The sequence below is a fragment of the Hippopotamus amphibius genome, chromosome 12 (assembly GCF_030028045.1).
Source record: "Hippopotamus amphibius kiboko isolate mHipAmp2 chromosome 12, mHipAmp2.hap2, whole genome shotgun sequence".
NCBI classification, from domain to species: Eukaryota; Metazoa; Chordata; class Mammalia; order Artiodactyla; family Hippopotamidae; genus Hippopotamus; species Hippopotamus amphibius.
Window position 1 is genome coordinate 32373312 of NC_080197.1, and position 16849 is coordinate 32390160.

A 16849-nucleotide genomic window follows, 5' to 3' on the forward strand; every position below is an offset into this window, starting at 1 on the left:
TTTAGAAGAAGAAGAAAATGGAGAGGTAAACCTCACTTCAAGAAAAGTCAATAAATGAAAACAAGAACAACTGAAAGCAGATAAACTGGAAGTTATTTATAATATAAAAAACATTCACTATAGTTACTATAGTAGTAAGCAATTCTAATACACCTAACAAGCGTCGAATCCATAAAAATTCAAGTTGCATTACGTTTTTTCAGAGCTAAATCATAACTTAACATGAGGTTTACTTCTAATGCTATCTAAAAAGTAGCTTCCTTTCCTTGCCATTCAGGCTTGTTCCAACTCAAGCACCATGGAGGTGCAGAGCAACCGTCTGGTGTCATACTGTCCTTACAGCAGGTGGAGGTCCCAGGCTGGCTTTCCCAGGCATGGCCAACCAAAAGTAAGGCCACTGGTCAGTTGTTCCTAGGCCAGCTGGCATGGAACAAAGTGTCTGATTCCTACCTCCAGGGCAGACGATGCTCAGCCAGCTGGCTTTCAACGGACTGCACTAGTTGGAGTGCTCACAATTCCTTTCAAACCATCTGGCATTCTTTTTGAATCCTAAATTTACCCAACACTACACTCTGATGTCTGAAATGGTCAGATAATTGGAGGAGTCTCCACTGCCTACCCAGATAAGAAAAGAAAGGGGCAGAGTAACTGCTAAGTCAATTACTTCAAGAAACAATTCCTAAAATTAAAAATCAAGACAGATAATATGGGAGACAGACAATTTAACATGCAGAAAAATTTTAAGAATCCCTTAAGTCTGGCCAGACACAACTCTCCCTACTTTGGACTTTTATAGGGCCTGTCTTAATCCCTCCATGTGGCCCTTGGAGTGAATTTTGTATAGTTACGTATATTTATCTTCCCAGCTAGCTAAGTAAATGAAGAGTATCTTATAGCTACCTTAAAAAATCTGTTGATGACATACTGGGTATTTTAAAAGTTCATTTCCAGAAATGAAATGTAACATAGGTAAAATTCAATCATTAATACAGTCTTCATAATTTTTCAATTTTCAAGTGTAGCAGAAAGTAGAGAATAATTTTAAAAATAAATGAAAATTGATTTGTTACAAATTTTTAAAAAGAGCTATTCTACCAGGTTAAAAATGTCACTTATGCCTTTTTTGCCCATATATTGAGTAGGTACTTGTGTCAACTGCTGTCCTAGGAACATGGTGGTAAAACAGGATAGATGATGAGTTCCTTGCTTCCCTGGAGCCGACTTTCCAGTGGCGGTGGGGGGTGAGGGGTGGGGGTGGGCAGTAAGAGACAAAAAAAAGTTCAGTCAACAACAGAATTTCAGACAGTGATACATAGTACAGAGGAGATAGGGTGGAAATGTAGACTACTCTTCTGAGACATTTAACCATAAAGGTAAACAGAAGGGGATGGACGTAAGGTCAGGGGAAAGTTGTTTTGTTGTAATTTTTTGTTCTGTTTTTAAAGATGGGCCATATCAGAGCATGTATGTATGCTGATGTGGGTAGTGCCCTGAAAAGTTGTTGAGGAAGTGAGAGAGGGTACAAAGGCAGAAGTCAAGTTCTTGACTAGCTATGAGGGGGAATATGGTGGGGAGGCAAGTTGGCCTCTGATAGAAAGAAAACAAAAAACAGGGATCCTAAGGAAGGTGGATTTATAGATCTGGTGAAGGGAGGATGAGAGGTATCTGCCTGATAACTTCTAAACCCTCAATGAAGTACATGGTCTGCTTATCAGCATGGGGAAGGGTGGGCTGCTCATGAGTGTAAAGAGTGGGGAGACATCTGAAGCTCTCTAGTAATATTTAACCATTTACACGCACCTATGGGAAAGCTAGATGAGGACTAAAACAGCTATAAATGGAAAAAGAATTCATGGGTAAAAAAATATTTAAAAATATGTATCTATGAGATAAACACTGTCACTGGCAATGTTCAAACAAGCCATGGCCTATGTAACTCCATTTGCCTCCATCTTCTTATCACAGAAATTCTTGCAAGTAGTATATTTGTCTTATTTAGTCATGATGTATTTAATCATGAAGCTTATAGATTGTTTCTTTTTGGTTATAAACGGTTCTGTCACTTCCTAAAGTAGTTAAAAATGCAATTGATGGGACTTCCCTGGTGGCGCAGTGGTTAAGAATCTGCCTGCCAATACGAGTTCCATCCCTGGTGCGGGAATATCCCATACACCCCGGAGTAACTGAGCCCGTGTGCCACTATTACTACGCCTGCACTCTAGAGCCCATGAGCCACAGCTACTGAGCCCACGCGCTGCAATTACTGAAGTCCGAGCACCTAGAGCCCATGCTCTGCAACAAGAGAAGCCACTGCAATGAGAAGCCCGCGCACCGCGAGGAACAGTATACCCTGCTCACTGCAAATAAAGGAAGCCCATGCACAGCAAGGAAGACCCAAAAGCAGCCAAAAAAATTAAAAAAGCAACTGATGGTCTTCATGTTGATTCCAGAGGTGATTACATTTCAAAGCTGGAAGAAACTTTCTCTGGTGTTAACCGATATTTCCAGTTAAAAGTAAACTGATGATTCCAGTTAAAAGTGAAAAGCAAAAATTAAAATACCCCCTTAAGGTAGTTGCTTTTGATCATCCAACTATACTCCTAAACCATGATGTCAGCTCAAGACCCAAAACATCCCGGGGAGCATTTCTGCCTGCACAGGTTCAAGGAGAGGAAACAAAGACCGCACTTCTTGATGGAGGCAAAATCATACAGAATAGCATATTGGGTGAGATGGTGTGTATGTGTGTACACATATCTAGGTATTTGGGGAAAATATTATCTGCCCTATAAGCAAAAGGAAAGGAAAAAGATGTTTTGAGGAACACCATGAAATGTCAGAACACCAGGGATAAACAGAAGATCTTAAAGTCTTCTAGAGTGGGAGGAAAAAGGGAAATGGGGATTAGAATGGCATTGCACTTCTCAACAGTAACAATGGAAGCCTTCAAAACAGGGACACTAATTTTCAATCTAGAATGCAATATCCAGCAAAACCACCATTCAAGTGTGAGGGCAAAATTTAGACATTTTCAGACACGCAACTTCTGAATTCAGGAAGGAATTTCAGAGTCTGTAGATGCCCTTTCTCAGGAAGCTACTAAAGAATAAGGAAGACACAGGGTTAAGGAAATCAAGGATCCAACACAGGAGAAAGGCAAAGAGAATTCATAAGATGATAAAAAGGGAAGTCCTATATAACAGCTAGGAAAAAGAAATGAAACATTATCTGAAAATACTGAAAGATGATCAGTTCTGTCATAGAATTTGTGACTGGTAAAAAGAAAACCAGGCAAATGAAAAACAAACAAAAGTCGCAATTATTTAACTCAGGAGAAACAAAAGTTATACAAGAAAGAAAACATAATACGTAATACGTATCCTACAGGGCTCATCTGTGAATTATAGGTATATTGTCACGGTCATATAAATACTGAATACTGACTTAACTGGAAATTGTAAAGTATAGGTATGAGTAGGGGATGGAAGGATGGTTGTGTGGGACAACTAAGTCCTCAACCTTCAAAATAGAACTCCATAGATAATATCCAAAGGTGGAAAATCAAGGAATGGTAGTTTAGATGCTAAAAATGAAATAAATATAAAGGTAAATACCAGAAAGAACTGCTAAGAGTTCAAAGTGCTTGAACCATATGAAACCACTGATTTTTTACTATTCCCCAACGTAAAAAACAGCAAATTCATATATTTAAACTGTTAATACATTATAATATTACTTTATTACTGATTTTAGAATAAGCTGCCATTTGAAACAGAAAACTATTATTATTATTATTATTATTATTTTTGGCTGCGTTAGTTCCCCAACCAGGGATCGAACCCATGCCCTCTGCAGTGCAAACGTGGAGTCCTAACCACTGGACAACCAGGGAATTCCCAGAAAACAATTATTGCTAGAAAATGCTGGGAGGATAATGTATCCCAGTTTAGGTAACAAACTGTCATCTTATATACTATTACCACCACTAACATAACAATATTAGTATTTCTAATCAATATAAAGATTATATTTATTACTAAAACAGCATTTAAAATAATGTAACCTATTTTGACACTATAGATATTACTTTGGAATTTTTCTTCAATCATCATACTACAAAAATGCTAAACTATGGGTTGGTAAAGATTTTGATTAACAGAATGCTGAATAACAAGGCCAGGATGTTTTTAGTTTCCTTTGTTGATACAAACAATAGCTAAGTCACTCTTGCAAAATTAAAGTTCCACAACACTGTGGCACTATGCAAGCCTATTTCAGTGATAATTCCGGTTACACCACTCTGTTTATCTAAGACTTCCCCTTATGATTTGTTTTAAGGGGATTCATAAAAAAAAAAAATCTTATGCAGGCAGTTCATAAATTATTGGGGTTGCTTCAATATTAGCGACACTAGTTAATGTAGTTAATGAAGCCCTCATTTTTAAGTTAGCTTATTTTGAGTTAAATTCACTTACATTAAAATTTTACTTAAATCTTACATCATAAAACCAAAACGTCTCGAAACTGAAAAATCAACTTTTATTAATTTTAATTTATACCAAAAAAGAATTTGATCATGCTAACATAAGGTAAGATTTTTACCAAGAATAATGGATTTCGTTCCAACCAAATGGAAAATTTCCCCTTGAAATTAAAAGCAAATGTTTTTAACAGAGGAAATATACATAAACAGATGCTATGGAAGACTGCTTAGTTTAGATTGCATTTTGTGCTGAAAACTGCCAAAAAATAAAATACATGTGATTAAAAAATAATCTTAAAGAGAATCTTAAAACTGAATCAATTCAACTATTCACATCCTCTGATAAGCTCCTCTTAATTTTTTTTACCACTGCTATTTTGAATCAAAAGATCATAATAAAATATATTTTGGAGGTACGTTTCTTATAGTAACTGAGTTTAGCTAATTTCTTGTCACTCTGAAAAATTGTAAGGATAAAAAAGAAACTGAAAATACAACCATCTTCTAAAACTTATAAAATGTGGTTTAAAAGAGAAAAAGGTCCAAGTGAAACAGCAAGGAATAGCTGGTGCTACTACAATTGCTTCTTTTTAATTGGTCCACATCAACCGTGACTCCTCATAACTTCACCAAGACAACAAACTCGGGCAGTCAGTCCCACAGAGCCAAAGTCCGTGGGAACCTGCAGAGCTTCCTCTTCTCTCTGGGGATGAGGACAACGATAAAAGGTGTTCTGTTTTCCGGTAGTCCTGTAAGAGGAGCCACTGAGCTGGGCTGCACAACCAGACAGCAGAACACAGGAAAATTCAGATCAAAGCAAGGGCGCATGCCAGGTTAATATGCAATAAAACCCTTTGCCAAAGCATTAAGGGGAAAAAAGCCAGGACGTGGAGAGAACCTGCTGGACCACCTTCTTATTAACAAAGGGAGGCAGGAGGAAACAAAATCTGCCTGACCTGAGGAGCTGAGAAAACAGTGTCCTAGATATACTGGAGTATCTCTCTATAGATGTGTATATCATTATACAGACGTATTACCAATTAACTAAAAAGTAGTGTTCTATATGTACTAGAGTATTCTCATGTACACATATAAGAGTGTATGACCATTAACTAAACCCCCCAAACCAAGTGTTCTGGATTTACAGATATATTGAGAATACAGACATATATTTTCAATTAGCAAAACCCACTGGTTTACAGTAAGAAACAAAGAAGTTCTGTTTGAAAGAATGTCAGAGGCAGAATTGGGTGAAGATCTGATGAAGTCATATGTCTTTTTTCCTTATACCCTTTTAAACGATCTCTGATTCTCTCATTTCAGAGGTGACACACACACACACACACACACCATTAGGTCTCGGGAAACAAAAGAGGGTCCTTAATTCTCCGGCCTGTGGAAGCACACACGCCCGCCACTCACGGATATGAGGCCAGCACCTGACTTTCATTAATGACTGAGCCGAGGCGACAGGTCTCACCCCAGACCACAGCTTACACACAGTGACACACGGGCACGAGACAGACGCCACAAAGAAAGGGGAGGAGCAGCCGGGGACCAGGAAAACACTGCCACGCCGCGCCCCCCAAGGCGCATTCCCATCGCCAACAGGGAGGCAGACGTCCTCTCCATCCTCGCCCTCGCCTCCCTGCTCATCCCAGGCGCCTCCCACGCCCGGGCACCCGACTGCGGGCACCGGCGAGCGGGGCGTTCGCGGCGCTGCGAACCTCCCCTCTGTGACCTCCCGGTGACAGCCGCGCGCCGCCCTTTTTGCGGGACTCACCCTCCGGCTCGGGGCGGACCCTCCTCCGCGCCGCTCCCGGCCTGGGGCCGCTGTCCCACCCCTCCCGGCTCTCGGCCGAGGCGCCGCGACTGTGGGGGGCGGGGAGAGGGCTGGCGCGGGCCCCACCATCTCCTCAGCATCCCGAACCCGGACCTGCCTGGTCCCTTCAGCCCCAAACCCGGGGGCGACGGCCCTCGCTGGCTCACTTACTCTGTTGTGCTGGCAGCGGCGGCGGCGAGCGTGGCGGGACCGTCAGCTCAGGGCGGTGAGCGGCGGGAGTCTGCCGGGACCGAGCGCGGCTGAGGTGGCAGCGGCAGACGGCGCGCCGCGGCCCCGGCGAGGGGCGGGCTCTGCGGGGGAGGGGCGGGCGCCGCGCCTCTCATTCAAGCAGTGGAGGCGGGGCGAGGGACCCGGATGCCCGGGCAGCCCCGCCCACCTCCCAGAGGCCGCCCCGGCTTCAGAGTCTGTAGTGCGCGGGCGCAGCTCTCCGCGGTCCGACTCCGCCCCATCCGCTGGGGCTGTCCCAGGGCGGAGCGGCAGCCTCCTCCCTCTGGTGTTTAGCAGGTTTGCATGTCCTATAAGCATTTTTTTAAGTGAAAACTTGGAACGCCACCTCCTTCCTAGCATCCAGCCCGCCAGCATCCCGGGGACACAGAAGTGGCCATTAGTCTGATGGGTAAGGTACCCACCGCCCCCTTCCTCCACCTGTGCCATCTGCAGCAGGTCCTTTCAGACGTCTGAGACCCACAATCTGCCCAGTTAGTGGAGAGGAGTGTGCAAGAGAGAGTGCATTATTTTGTTTGTTTGCATTGGCCTAGTCTCTTCAGCCCCCAGCTCCCATCCCACAGGACAGGCAAGAAATTGACCTTTGTTTGGAGGTACTTAGCCCTTCTTGTAATACCAAGGCCTCGGGTCTATTTAATGCAGTTCCAAGCTCAGGGGAGGCCCCTTGTCTTCGGCTGACTGTGTGTTGTGCAGAGACACCCTTCTTTTCCCAGCCCCTTGGCCCTACCACTCCTGGTCCATAGAAATCTTTGGTGCTACTGGGAGTCTGCCACAGGCCTCACAGTCATCTCCTCTGAGGCTTCTCAGCTGAGTGTGTGTGGGCACGGCAGCTCAGGCAAATTACAGAAATGATCGCCCACTTCCCCTGAGTCCTGTGTCCCCCTTTGAGGTTCTCCTTCCTTCTCCTACTCTCCAGGCCCCCTCGACACAAACGGTAAACAGCTCAGGTGCTTAACTTTGGGAAGCAAAGGTCATTGTGGAAAGTGCCTGCAGGCAATTTCCTTCTGCTTTGGCAAACCATAAATGTCCAAGGTAAGGGAGAAGGTAACACAAACATCTGTGAACATCTCAAGAAGTTTACCCAATGGTCACAGTCCCCCAAGGAGGCATATGCTGGGTAGACCGTGGCAAAAGAAAGGGTGCCTGTCAACATGTATCCCCTGCCGCTGACACCAAGAACTTTGAGGTTCTTTTCCCTTTTCTCCCTTACTTCCTTGCTCAGTTGGAGCCAGTCACCAGGAGGGCCTTCTGAACTCGTTTTCTGATATCCTCTCATTCTGTCTAAATCAGGCCTCCTCATCTCTCTCCAGATCTGTTGCTGAAGTCTCAATCCATTATCATGAAAGTCAGTTCTCATAATAAGCAGATCTGCCCATGTTACTGTCTTTTTCTCCTTCCCTGCCCCAGTGGCTCTTCAGCCCTTATTTTCTAGCCCTTTCCAGAGCAGCACCCCAGTGTTTCACCTCCAGTGCCTGTGTTCCTTCTGTTGCCTTGATTAGGGAAGCAACATTTACCTAGCAACACTCAAAAGTCACTTTTTTATGAAGTCTTCCTTCCTGCTCCCACCTTGTTGACAGACTTTCTTTTGGAATCCCCACCTGTGCCCTGTACCTATTTTTCTCTCAGCACCAGCCACACTTAGAGTTCCTACTTATTTGCATATTTTCTTCCCCACCAGAATGTGAGCCTTTCCATGACAGGAACAATGTCTTCTGGAGACCTAGCTGGTGACTGGCACACACTACAATGATTGGTGGTGGCGATGTTTCCTGGTGGGTCATGGAGGCCCTGCAGGGGAAGGAAAAGCTGAACTGCCTTTTATTTCTCCTGCCTCCCCTCTGTCCTTCCCCTGCCCCATGTTTGGAAACCTGTTTTGTTTGTTTAGAAAGCTTAGCTAGGAATTTGCTAGTCCAAACAGGCTGTAAAGGGTGGAGTGGCTCCAGCTTCTTGTCCTTTGTCCTTATGAAAAGTAGGAGGGAGAGATACAGAATGAGAAAGTTGAAGGGTGTAAAACATAAGAGCCATGTTCAGTTGCTATTTTCAGGGAGACCCATCATATGAAAATTTGGCTGAGGTATCAGCTAGCTCAGCTGTCCTTTGGGGTCAGGGAGAAAGTCTCCCCTTGGGACTGGACAGGTTTCCACAATACATAAGGTAGGATCCTACCTTTCTGTCTCTAGCAGTGAATTGTTCCTTGTTCCCTTTGGGGAAGAAGTTGGAGTTTTTGGTCTCCTGGTGTCTTCAGCTGGAGATTCTCTGACAGATGAGCCATCCCATCTGTCTAGTGGTGCAGAAGTTTCTATTGATATTTCCCCCTCACGCCTCCCAACCACCCCCCTACTTCTCTAGGTAACGTGCATATGGTGGGGTATGGGTGCACTAAGGGGGGTCTGGGCAGTTTAGGTGGGTACCCCCCAAACAGCAGGCATCCAGAACTTGAAGTAGTGGCTTTCTCAGCTAACATGATCCTTTGTTGCACACGAGAGAGCAGTGGGCACATGGGTGGAGCTTCAAAGGATATCCCTCTTTCCATCTCCCCTCCCCCTAGTCCTCTCATGTCTTCTTCCTACATTATACTTCCTTTAAAACATTTACCTTATCCCCAATCCATTTCTCAGAAAACTCTGCCCTCTACCCATATGGTCAGAAGTCCTTCAAGACTCCTCTACCTTCTGGAAAAGAAATGACATCTAATTGTAAATGAAATGTTTGTGATTAATTTTGGAACAGCAGCTTTCTGGGTGGTAACTACGGTGGGAATAGGGGCTGATTTTAGTCATCTTGGATCTGGTGTTAAATACAAGTTTGTTGAATGACTGCCTGACTGATAAAGGCAAAAATCAGTCTTCCAGATAGAAGCTAGAATCCAAGGTTGCCCGCAGCCTGACCCCCTCTGCCTGTCCTTCCCACCTGGTGGGGCCTAGCCATCTGTTGAGTGGTGGGCATTATCCCAGAAAAACATCCTTCGTGTTGCCCAGTCACTTGGCTGCTTAATTATCTAGAGCTGTGAGTGAGGGTCCCACTGTTTCTGTGAGAGCCTGAGGTGTGCTCTTGTGTCCCCTCAGCCACTCTGTCTGAGAATGTCAAAGAGTCTCCTGCTGGGGCTCCTCCTGCCAGATCCCTCCCAATGATCCTCATCTCCTCATAGACCACGTGAACCTCTAGGTGGGGTGTGATCCCGCCCATAGAGGGGTGGAATTGCTTGCCAGTGCAAGATATGTGTGCGTGATTGTGACACAGTGTGACTAGGGGAGGAAGTGTAGGTACCTGTGTGCATGGTAGCTTTGGGTCAGGCTGTGTGTCCACTCTTAGAGGTGGGAGCCAGGGATTGTCTCCTCAGCCACCAACAATCTATGTTACCTTTCTGGCACATGCAGGCTCAAATACCCAAACAGAACTCAGAGCGTCTGAAAATATAAACGTGCAACAATTGTGAGTGGCCAAGGTGGCAGAGTAAGAAGACCCACAGCTTACCTCCTTCTACAGGCACATCCAAACTACAGCTATTTACAGAGCAACCAACCATTGATTAAAGAAAGCTAGCAGAAAAGATCTTCTACAACTAAAAGTATGAAGAAGGAAGCACAACAAGACAGGTAGGAGGGATGGAGACACGGCATAGTAAAGACCCATGCCTGTGGTAGGTGACCCACAAATGGGAAGATAATTACAATTGCAGAAGTTTTCTCCAAGGAGCAAGGGATCTGAGCCCCACATCAGGAGTCCCAACCCGGGGGTCCTGCACCATGAAGACTAGCCCCCAGAATGTTTGGCTTTGAAGGCCAGGGGACTTTGGGAAACAGAGACTCCGCTCTTATAGGGCACACACAAAATCTCACGTGCTCAGGGACCCAGGGCAGAGGCAGTAATTTGAAAGGATGCTGGGTCAACATACCTGATCTTGGAGAGCCTCCTGGAGAGGCTGGAGGCAACTGGAGCTCGCCATGGGGACTTAGACACTGGAGATAGCTATTTTGGGGAGCTTGTTCTACCATGAGGATGCAGGTGCTGGCAGGCGCCATTTTATTTATTTAATTTTAGATTCTGTATATATGAATTAGCATACAGTATTTGTTTTTCTCTTTCTGGCTTACTTCACTCTGTATGACAGACTCTGGGTCTATCCACCTCATTACATATAGCTCCATTTCATTCCTTTTTATGGCTGAGTAATATTCCATTGTATATATATGCCACATCTTCTTTATCCATTCATCTGTTGATGGGCATTTAGGTTGCTTCCATGTCCTGACTATTGTAAATAGTGCCATTTTAGAATCTACCATCTAGCTTATTAGCACTTGGACCCAGCCTTGCCCACCAGGCTGTTTGCACACATACTGGGAAGCCTCAGGCTAAGCAGCTAGTCAGGCAGGGACACAGCCCCACCCACCAGCAGGCCTGCTGCCTTAAGACAGTCTGGTCTGAGCCCATAGCCGCCCCAGAGGGCCCAGGATCTGGCCTTGCCCACCAGTTCACCAGCACTAGCAATGGACTTCTGGGGCTCCACTGCTAGCCATTGGGACCTAGCCCTGCCCACCCGTGGGTCAACACTGGGGCACCCACAGCCCTGGAGCCAGAGACCTGGGGACTTGGCTCTGCCCAGCAGCAGGCTGACATCACCATTGGGACCCCCCAGGGCCCCAGGTGCAACAACCAACAGGCTAACAGCAGCCCCAAGACACCTTGGAACTCTCAGCCAGCTGCCCTGGGATCTAGCCCCACTGGTCAGTGGGTCAACACCAGCTGTGGGACACCCCAGACCTCACAACCAGCTGTGTAAGGAATGGGCACTGCTCACAAGCAGGCCTACATTAGATCCAGGACCCCCCAGCCCCTCAACCTCCCACCCTGGAAGCCAGTTTCACTCACCACAAGACCAGCACTAGCCCTGGGAACCCTGGGGCAGCATAGCCAATCACCTTGTGATCCAGCCCCACCCACCAGCAGCCAGTAGCCTCTGCACAAAGTAGGACCTGGCAACCAACCAGACCATGGGTCAGCCACACCTACCAGACTACCCATGGTAATTAGCCTACCACAACAGAAGGGCCCACACACAGCCCATATAGGAGGCATCCCTAGAGCATATAGCTCTGGTGACTGGGGGAGTGTGCTGCTGGGATGCATAGGATCTCTTGTGCAAAAGGTCACTTCTCTAAGGTTGGGAAATGTAATCAACCTACCAAACACATGGGAATAAGAATAGCAAGTTAGGCAAAATTAGGAGACAGAGAAATAAGTTCCAAATGAAAGAACAAGATAAAACCCCAGAAGAAGAACTAAGCGATGTGGAGATAAGTAATCTGATGGATAAAGAGTTCAAGGTAATGATTGTAAAGATGCTCAAAGAACTTGGGAGAAGAATGGATGAACAGAGTGAGAGAATTTTAAAAAATTTGTCTTTTATTGAAGTATAGTAGAATTACCATGTTGTGTTAATTACTGCTGTACAGAAAAGAAACTCAGGTATATTTATATATACACACATACATTTTTTCATGTTCTTTTCCATTATGGTTTATCACAGGATATTGAATGTAGTTCCCTGTGCTATGCAGTAGGACCTTGTTGTTTATCCTTTGTGTGTATACCAGTTTGCATCTGCTAATCCCAAGCTCCCACTCCTACTCTCTCCAAACCCCCTCCTCCTTGGCAACCACTAATCTGTTCTCTATGTCCCTGATTTTGTTTCTGTTTCATAGATGGGTTCATTTGTGTCTTTTTTTTTTTTTTTTGGCTGTGTTGGGTCTTCATTGCTGCGCACAGGCTTTCTCTAGTTGGTGGCAAGCGGGGGGCTACTCTTCTTTTGGGCTTCTCATTGTGGTGGCTTCTATTGTTGTGGAGCATAGGCTCTAGGCACTCAGGCTTCAGTAGCTGCAGCACATGGGCTCAGTAGTTGTGACACGTGAGCTCTAGAGTGCAGGCTCAGTAGTTGTGGTGCATGGGCTTTGTTGCTCTGTGGCATGTGGGATCATCCTGGACCAGGGATCAAACCTGTTTCCCCTACATTGGCAGGCAGATTCTTAACCACTGCACCACCAGGGAAGTCCTGTGTCATATTTAAATTCCACATATAAGTGATATCATGTGGTATTTGTCTTTGTCTTTCTGACTTACTTCACTTAGTATGACGATCTCTAGTTGCATCCATGTTGCTGCAAATGGCTTTATTTTGTTCTTTTTTTATGGTTAAGCAGTATTCCATTGTATATATGTACCATATCTTCTTTATCCATTCATCTGTTGATGGACACTTAGGTTGTTTCCACGTCTTGGCTATTGTGAATAGTGCTGCTGTGAACATAGGGGTGCATGTATCTTTTTGAATTATAGTTTTGTCCGGATATATGCCCAGGAGTGGGATTGCTGGATCATGTGGTAATTCTATTTTTAGTTTTCTGTGGAACCTCCACACTGTTCTCCACAGTGGCTGCACCAACTTACATTCCCGCCAACAGTGTAGGAGGGTTCCCTTTGAGAGACAGAATTTTTAAACACATAGAAAATTTAAAGAGCCAAATAGAGCTAAAGAATATAATAATTGAAATTAAAAATACTCTAGAAGGAAACCACAGTAAATTAGATGATGCAGAGGAATGGATCAGTGAACTGAAAGACACAGTAGTGGAAATTACTCAAGCTGAAAAGAAAAAAGATAAAAGAATAAAAAGAAATGAGGACAGTTTAAAGGACCTCTGGGACAACATCAGACATACTAATATTCACTTTATAGGGGTCCCAGAAGGAGAAGAGACAAAAAAGGGGCAGAGAACATATTTGAAGACATAATACTTGAAAACTTCCCTAACCTGGGAAAGAAAATAGACATCCAGGACCAGGAAATACAGAGAGTCCCAAACAGGATCAACCCAAAGAGGACCATACCAAGGCACATTTTAATTAAAGTGGAAAAAATTAAAGATGAGAATATTAAAAACAGGAAAGGAAAAGCAACTAGTTACATATAAGGGAACCCCCATAAGGCTATCAGTTGACTTTTCAGCAGAAATACTGCAGGCCAGAAGGGAGCGGCACTGTATAAAGTAATGAAAGGAAAAAACCTACAACCAAGAATACTCTACCAGGCGAAGCTTTTATTCAGATTTTATGGAGAGATCAAAATTTTTACAGACAAGCAAAAGCTAAAAGAGTTCAGCATCATTAAAGTGGCTTTACAAGAAATATTAAAGGGACTTCTCTATGTGAAAAAGAAAAGGCCACAACTAGAAATATAAAAATTATGAGGGAAAAATTGGTAAAAATTTGGTAAAGGCAAGTATACAGTAAAGGTAGTAGATCAACCATTTATAAAGCTAGTAGGAAGGTTAAAAGACAAAAGGAGTAAAGTCATCTATAGCTACAGTAAGTAGTTAAGGGATACACAGAACAAAAAGATGTAAAATATGACATCAAAAACAGTAAATGGGGGGGCATAAAAATACAAGGTTGTTGGGCTTCCTAGGTGGTGCAGTGGTTAAGAATCCGCCTGCCAATGCAGGGGACACAAGTTCAATCCCTGCTCCAGGAAGATCCCACATGCCACGGAGCAACTAAGCCTGTGTGCCAAAAAAAAACCCAAAAAACCCAAAAATACAAGGTTGTTAAAATGCATTTTGACTGAAGAGATCAGCAACTTAAAATAATCATGTATATGTATAGATTGCTATATATAAAAATCATGGTAACCACAAACCAAATATCTGTAAGAGATACACACACATAAAAGAGAAAGGAATCCAAAGATAACACTAAAGATAGTCATCAAATCACAAGGGAAAAGAGCCAAAAAAGAAGAAAGGAACAAAAAGAGAACTACAAAAACAACCTGAATACAATTAACAAAATGGCAGTAAGTATATACCAAATATAATTAATTTAGATGTAAATGGACTAAATGTCCAATCAAAAGACATAGAGTGGCTGAATGGATACAAAAACAAGACCCATATATATGCTGCCTACAAGAGACTCATATCAAAAGACAGAGATTGAAAGTGAGGGGATGAAAAAAGGTATTCCATGCAAATGGAAACAGAAAGTTGGGGTAGTAATACTTATATCAGACAAAATAGACTTTCAAACAAAGATTGTAAGAAGAGACAAAGAAGGGCATTACATAATGATAAAGGGATCAATCCCACGAGAAGGTACAACAACTGTAAACATATTGGGTTGGCCAAAAAGTTCATTTGGGTTTTTCCATAAGATCTTCCAAATGAACTTTTTGGCCACCCTAATATATGCACCCACCATAGGACCATTTAAATATGTAAAGCAAGTATTAACAGACATAAAGGGAGAAACTGTCAGTAACACAATAGTAATAGGGGACTTATACACCCCTAGTTAAAGGACAGATCATCAAGACAGAAAATCAGTGAGGTAACACTGACCTTAAATGACACATTAGAGAAGATTGACTTAATGTTATAGAATATTCCATCCAAAAGCAGCAGAATACACATTCTTTTCAAGTGCACAAGGAACGTTCTGCAGGATAGATCACATGCTAGGCCACAAAACAAGTCAGTAAATTTAAGAAACTTGAAATCATATCAAACATCTTTTTTGATTGCAATACTATGATACTAGAAATCAACTACTAGGGAAAAAAACTGCAAAATCCACAAACACTTGGAGGCTAAAAATATACTACTAAACAACAAATGGGTCACTGAAGAAATCAAAGAAGAAATAAAAAAATACCTGGAGACAAATGAAAAATGAACACACAATGATCCATAATCTATGGGAAGCAGCAAAAGCAGTTCTAAGAGGGATATTTACAGCAATACAACCTCTATCTCATAAAACAAGAAAAATCTCAAACAACCCAACCATACACCTAAAGGAACATAACCCAAAGTTAGTAAAAGAAAAGAAATCATAAAGATGAGAGCAGAAATAAGTGAAATAGAAACAAACAAACAAACAAAAAAACAATAGAAAAGATCAATGAAAATAGGAGCTGGTTCTTTCAAAAGATAAAATTGATAAGCTTTTAGGCAGACTCATTAAGAAAAAAAGAGCCCAAATTGATCAAATCAGAAATAAAAAAGTCACAACCGACCCACAGAATTATGAAGGATCTTAAGAGATTACATGAACAACTATACCCCAATAAAATGGATGACCTAGAAGAAATGGGCAAATTTCTAGAAATGTACAATCTCCAAAGACTGAACCAGGAAGAAATAGAAAATATGAATTACCAGTACTGAAATGACCAGTACTGACCAACTACCAGTACTGAAATTGAATCAGAAAAACAAACAAACAAAAAAACAACCTCGGGCTTCCTAGGTGGCGCAGTGGTTAAGAATCCGCCTGCCAATGCAGAGGTCACGGGTTCGATCCCAGCTCTAGGAAGATCCCACATGCTGTGGAGCAACTAAGCCCGTGTGCCAAAAAAAAAAAAAAAAAAAAAAAAAAAAAAACAACCTCCCATAAAACAATAGTTCAGGACCAGATGGCTTCACAGGTGAATTCTATCAAACATTTAGAGATGAGTCAACACCTATCTTACTCAAACTATTCCCCAAAAATTGCAGAAGGACTGCTTCTGAACTCATTCTATGAGGCCAGCATCACTCTGATACCAGAACCAGACAAAGATGTCACAAAAAAAGAAGATTACAGACCAATATCACTGATGTACATAGAAGTAAAAATCCTCAACAAAATATTAGCAAACCAAATTCAACAATACATGAAAAAGATCATAGACCATGAACAAGTGAGAGTTATCCCAGGGATGCAAGGATGGTTCAATATCCACAAGTCAATCAATGTAATACAATACACTAAAAAAAATTGAAGAATAGGTCTTCCCTGGCGGCACAGCGGTTGAGAATCTGTCTGTCAGTGTAGGGGACACAGGTTCAAATCCTGGTCAGGGAAGATCCCAAATGCCACAGGGCAACTAAGCCCATGCTCCACAACTACTGAGTCTGTGCTCTAGAGCCTGCAAGCCACAACTATTGAGCCCATGTGCCACAGCTACTGAAACCTGTGTGCCTAGAGCCTGTGCTCTGCAACAAGAGAAGCCACTGCAATGAGAAGCCTGCACACGGCAACAAAGAGTAGCCCCCACTTGCTGCAACTAGAGAAAACCCATGTGCAGCAACAAAGACCCAATGCAGCCAATAAATAAATAAATAAATAGAATAAAAATCATATGATCACCTCAGACACAAAGATGCACAAAAAGCTTTTGACAAAATTCAACATCCAGTGATGATAAAAATTTTCAACAAAGTGGGTATAGAGGTAACATACCTTAATATAATAAAAGC

The 16849-nt window shown here is 43.0% G+C and overlaps 1 protein-coding gene and 1 long non-coding RNA gene across 3 annotated transcripts in view; one reads left to right on the forward strand and one right to left on the reverse strand.

Annotated features, from left to right (window-relative positions):
- RNF24 (ring finger protein 24) overlaps positions 1-6607 on the reverse strand; it is a 98057-nt gene extending 91450 nt beyond the window's left edge. For both annotated transcript variants that reach the window (XR_009048317.1, XM_057700856.1), the window contains exon 1: positions 6477-6607. The gene's annotated coding sequence lies outside the window, so the exon portion shown is untranslated. The remainder of the gene's footprint in view (positions 1-6476) is intronic.
- Positions 6608-6803: 196 nt separating this feature from the next.
- LOC130832561 (uncharacterized) overlaps positions 6804-16849 on the forward strand; it is a 40062-nt gene continuing 30016 nt past the window's right edge. Inside the window, exons 1-2 of the long non-coding RNA XR_009048324.1 lie at positions 6804-6942; positions 9929-10147. This is a non-coding gene — a long non-coding RNA (uncharacterized LOC130832561). The remainder of the gene's footprint in view (positions 6943-9928; positions 10148-16849) is intronic.